Raw genomic sequence first — 6,000 nt, 5'->3', positions numbered from 1 at the left:
CAGATGCTTGGGTGTCCCTGCTCCACGGGAGGCTGCATTCCCAGCTGATTCCCCTTCTCCAAGGCTCAACCTTGGGCTTGTGTGCCCAGCCCATGGCTCTGTAGAGAAACAGGTGCCTCCAGAGGATATTTCACCTGACCTAGACCCCTGTTTTCAGTTGGTTGTTGTCTCTGTTGCCTGTAAAAATTCAGGGACCCAAATTTCAATCTTTCATTCCAAATACCTGACTGAAAAAACTTTTGTTGGATTTTTTGGTTTTTTTTTTGCAAGAGCAAATTCTGAGAATATTTTTGAGAGAGCTGCCCAAAGGAAACCTCAAAACCATTGATTTTACACATCCAAGATTTCAGTGTCCTAAAGAAATTCATAGCAGAAGGTCCTCCCCCACCCCTCCATATATTTGTGAAAAATAAAACAATTTTGGGCCAGACCTAGCAGGCATTTCTTGAAAGGAGAAAGTCATATATTTACATACCGCCTTGATATTCTACAAAACACTGAGAAGATGGATCTGAAGAGGGTTATTGCTTTCTGGAAATAAGAAAAAGAGTTTGAAATATCAAGACAGAGCTGAGATGAAGGGTGACAATCTTCGGGTAGCTGTGCTGGTGTTTTTAATTACAGGAGTGCAGGATGGAGTGAGATCTGAAGATCTGGTTCATATGCTGGCCACTGGCTTCCTGGATGATGTTTTTCAAGCTATTTTATAGCTCTGTGCCTCAGTTTTCCCTTCTTCAAATTGGTGGCTGGGATTCAGTCCTTTCCTGGAGACACCTTTGAGTTGTGCTTACACTCTGCTGTAAGGCCTGGGAAGTGTGTTGGGTTGTGGGTTTTTTTGCCCTTAGGTGCCTGGGTCTCTTTTGTCTCATTTTACAATCCTGATGGAGGGGAAAAATACACCTGAATTTGCCCTGGTTTGGAAGGGGAAAATCATTCCCATTATTAAGCTGTTATTTTTATGAAGCTGTAACTTACAGGCTCGCAATACTTATGTTATAGTCGTCAAAAACCAGGATGAGATCCCGTAAACCTTTCTTTATAGTAACCAGATGGTCATCAAGGCTGCAAAGGTACCTGACAGTGCCTATTACAGGGAAACACCTGCATGAACCTTAACTACCTCTGTGCCAGCTCTGCCAGTGGGGTGACCTCTCTTGCAAAAGCTGGGTAGTTATTTGGGGGACACTGTCACACTTTCCCCACCCCCCCCCAGACCCATTAACAGAAGCTGTCCTGTCACCGGGATGTGCCACCAGCCCTGATTCCTTCCCTTTTATTTTTAACCTCTTCATTGGGCATAATGTGAATAGGTAAAATAACTACTTCAGCCTTCCCCAGCTCATTAGAAAAATTGGTTGGCTTTTTCTTGGCTTCCTACTTTATTTCTGTCTTCCCTTAGGAGATGTCACTGGGAGGGATCTTTGGCAAGTCCCCAGATCTCTGTGGACAGGGCTCACACCCCCTCCAAGACTTTCCATGCTGGCAGAAGACACCAGGTCCCACCCAGCCTTCCCCATGACACCGAGTGTAGCCCCTCTTGGAGGCCACTTTCCTCCCCATTTTGGAGCTGTTGGCCTTGTACCTGTGAGAGCCAAAATGAGCTTGTGTGAGTATTAGGTTGGTGCTAACTCATGTCACCTTGACCAGCAAGCAGCCCCTGGGGCACATGGGCTGGCTGAGGGCAGGAGGATGCTCACAGAGGGTGCTGAGCAGAGGATATCCAACAAAAAACATAACCCATCCAGGCACATCAAGTCCACTGACAGCATCTACATGACTAATAATTCCTAACAGCAACAGGTTCACAGCACCAGGTGTGGCAGGGAGGTGCTGTTACTGAAAGGCTTATTTCATCTCTCCTAAAAATCAGAGATGGACTGGTTTTGCTGTCTGAACCAGTAATTAAGCAGAACTGGTGGAAAAAAAAAATTAAAACCCTATAGGGAAAGACACATCATTGGTTTTGCAAAGGGAAATGCTGCTGTTTCAAACCTGTTTCGATCCATGTGTATTCCCAGCTTCCTTGCAACATCCTGCAGCAGTCGAACACTCAATTAAAATAATACTGTTCAAAACCACCCTTTCAGGAGAGACAACAACTTCTGAGAAACAATTTCATTTTATTTGGTATTATTTCTCTTTGCCCAAAAAAGGGCTTTTATAACCAAAATCCTCCAGCTACAGCATTAAATTCTGTGGCTTCTGAGCAAGGGGGGAGAGCTGGAGCTCCTGCAGTGCCCCTCCTCCCTGACAACCTGGTGCAGCCTTCACTGATGTGCCCCTGTTCTGCATTGACCAATTCCCCTTGAAAATTGAAAAAAAAGGGAGAAAAAAAAAAAGCCCTTACTCACGGGCTCTTTCCTTGGAAAGCCACACCATGCTCAGTTTCCCAGAGGATGAGTCACACGCTGACGTCTCCGGCATCCTGCCTCTGACTGCTGAGCCCAGGGCAGGACAGAGGAAGGGCAAAGAGAATTTCCAAAGAAAAAGCAAGCATGTCTTGGCACTGGAGCTGTCAATGCCACCACTGCATGGACAAGCTTTGTAACCTTATCTCAGTGTGCTGGTGATAACTGGTGGTGTGGAGATGCCGTGCTGAGCACTGTGGAGGAGGAAGTGCAGCCCGTCCTTCCACTAACACCTTGATAGTGGGATTGCTCCTCTAAATAATAAACACGAGCAAGCAGGTTCTTTTGCCCTAAAGCAGCAGGTATGCTGTAGTCTTAAAAAGGGACATCAAATGGCCTGGGAGATTACTATAACAAGTAGATCTCTCTACTTTCTGCAGTTTTTAAATTGTGCAGGTGTCTATTTTCATTATTTGGTTAGAGATATACACCACTGATTTCTTTTTTCTAAATGCTCAGGAGTGACTTTCTAGCCTCAATTTTTTGATGCCTGGCTAGTATCGAGGCTGGTCAGAGAAGTGGTGGAGTCACCATCCTTAGAGGTATTGAAAGGACATGTAAATGTGGCACTTGAGGATGTGGTTTAGTGGTGGCCTTGGGTTAATGGTTGGACTTGATGATCCTAGAGGGCTTTTCCAACCTTAATGACTTTATGATTCTGTCTGCCCTCTAAAAATCATGGGTTACCTCTGAAAAACAGTCAGAAGTGATCAGAGTGGGTCTGATTATTCACGTCTGGGGATGTTTTTAAAGGTACTTTGGTGACCATAAGTTGAAATAACTTCAAGGTTGCCTCTCCATGACCGGCCTTTCCAACTTCTACCTCTCCATACCCCGTCTCTCCATGTCATGCCTTTCCATCCTCTGCCTCTGCACCCCCTGCCTCTCCATCCTCAGCCCCACAACTGAACTTCCTTTACACACACCATTTCCAACAGTGACACGTCCAGCCCACCAGCTGCCCCTCAGAAGTGCTCTCTAATGTCTTTAATCCACCACAGAAGGACAACTTTGCATCTGTCCACCAGCATCTCCACTTCTATTTTAAACTGAGCTTCCAGACACTTCCTGAAAATAGTTGATGGCTCATGTCCCTTCCTGAGCAATCAAGTGCTGTGAGCTATCTGCATTGGAAAGTGCAGATATCCAGAAACAAGGAACAGTGGAAAGTGTTGATTTCCAGGCTATTTCAGCGTGATACCAAAGCATGATGGAAAAATAGATGCTTTGGTGTTGCCAGTGCTTTTGAGCTTAGGGCTGGTAGCTATAAATAGAAACACCCGAAATTATTCTTAGAAATTGAGTCATTAGTTTGTAATATTTCTAGTAAGTCAGTGGGAGTTGTGCTACTTAGGACAGAGGCAAAAAGTGGGTAAGCCCACACAAAAAAAATCAGCTTCTAAAAGCTATTACTGGCCTTTTCTTGAGCAATGTTTTCACTAACAGGAAGATTTGCTTAACAGTGAGATAACTTACCCACATCAGCTGTGCACAGCCCTTTTTAGCTATAAAGGCACAAAATTAGGGCCTCCCCCACAGTCCCACAGTCCTTGACTGCTTCTCCATGACACTTACTGAGGTTTTTTTCTGTTGTGTTTCTGTCCCCAGGGGCAGCTCAGCCTTTCTGAAAGCACTGGCCAGGGTGGGATGAGGGGGTGGTGGAGGAGGAGATGGTCTGTGAAGCCTTGTCACCAGGATTAAGGAGGTGGTGTGGGTCCAGGTGTATGGCAAAGGGAGGTTTGATGTCATCTCATTGTGCAGCATTTAGACCCATGCATGAAAACACATGTGGGTGTCCCAACACTTTATTAGGAAAAGGTTCTACACCCAGAGGGAGGTTGGGCACTGTAACAGGTTTCTCAGGGAAGAGGTCACAGCACCAAGCCTGACAGAGTTCAAGAAGTATTTGGAAAATGCTCTCAGGGACATGGTGTGATTCTTGGGGGTGTCCTATGCAGAGCCAGGAGCTGGACTTGGTCCATGTGGGTCCCTTCCAGCTCAGGGTATTCTATGAACAGCAACATTTTCTGTTGTCCTCCAGTGAGCGTGTGTCAGCACAACTGCAGAACCCAGGGGTGATTTTCACCTTGTTTTCTGCCTCTTCCTCCTTGGCTGCAGCCAAACATCTTCAAATCGTGTCTCCTCCATGCCGAGAGGGAAGCAGGGATTTCCCTGCTGCTCTTGCAGTGTTGACTCCTGCATCTGGTCTGCAAAAGTCACTCCATTCACACAGGCAGGAAGAGGATGAGTAACAGAGCCCCAGAAGTTCTTCCTCTCACAGATTTATGGTCCTTTCCCTGCGTGAGGGCTAAGTTCTTTCCCTGAGCAAAATTCCTAAATCAATGGCTTGATTAATAGCTGAGAAACGTTTTTCCCACCGAATCTGGAAGGAGTTTTCACACGTTATTAGCCAAAAGAGCCAGAGAAGACATACAGATTTTTTAATTGTATATTATTGTTTTAAATTGTATAAAGTAATCAGTTTTAAGAGTCAGATGAATAAAATGACCTTCCTGAGTGTTCAGTCATACAAAGGAGAGCAAAATATAAAACAAAAGATCTAAGATACTCTGTAAGCCAGAGCCTTTAATTCACAGCATGCCAAAATATGTGACTAATGACCATCTCAAATTGCATAAAGACCTAAACTAGTAGAGGTCACCTTAATTTCCTCTACCTTAACTAGTGCATCTCTGATAAGCAGTGTGTATGTATTAGAAGATGGGAATAAGCCAAAACAGAACATTCCTTGTCTGAGTATGCACAGGATGAGGGGGGCAGGAGGGAAAGTCTCTCAGAAATTAGTATGTCTGTAGTGTGTTTCCAAGAGTGACTCCTGTTCAGACAAGCATAACATTTGCAATTTCCCTCTAAGATTTTTGAATGGGTTAAGGTTTCTCTTAAACAAACAAACAAAACAAAACAAAGAAACCCAACCAGAAATAACCCCAAATCTCTTCAGAATATGAGGCTAGTCAAGATCGGATTTTGAAAAGTCTGATGCTACATGAGTTTCAGGTTCATTTATAAGCGACACCACATTGTGTTAGAGGATGCAAGGCATAGGGATAAGACAGACAATCTCTGCCTTACCAGGAGAAAATACATGCTGCACCTTAAGTCTTTGTGTAGCCCAAATACAGATTATCACCACACGAGAAGAGCAGGAGGTGAAAATTGTGGTGGATGCATTTCGGTGGATTTCAAAGCAATGCACGGGTGAAAATTGGACCTTTTGTCCATCAAATGCCCAGGTGTGGTGACCACCTGGGAGCATGCCAGGGTCAGGGCTGGACAGCAAGGGGCATCAGGCCAGGTTTAGCTGCCTGCCTTGGAGGAGAGAGTCCTGTCTCCCTTGTTGAAATCTCCAGCGACTGCAAAGGGAGACTGGGGAGACTCACTCAGATGGGCAATTTGGGTGTCTGCTCTTGTTGAATGAGTCACACCTGAAATATTCAAAGGCATCCTACCTGCTGCAAACAAGCTGCCTTTCCCATGAAACCTCCTGTTTGCTATTCGAATACTCACACCAGAGCTGATTTTGCATGATAGAAATCAAGGCTGCGCTTATTTTAGTGCGATGAGTGCTGTT

The sequence above is a fragment of the Lepidothrix coronata genome, unplaced genomic scaffold (genome assembly GCF_001604755.1).
Source record: "Lepidothrix coronata isolate B3197 unplaced genomic scaffold, Lepidothrix_coronata-1.0 Scaffold151, whole genome shotgun sequence".
Classification (NCBI taxonomy): Eukaryota; Metazoa; Chordata; class Aves; order Passeriformes; family Pipridae; genus Lepidothrix; species Lepidothrix coronata.
This window is presented reverse-complemented; position numbering follows the sequence as displayed.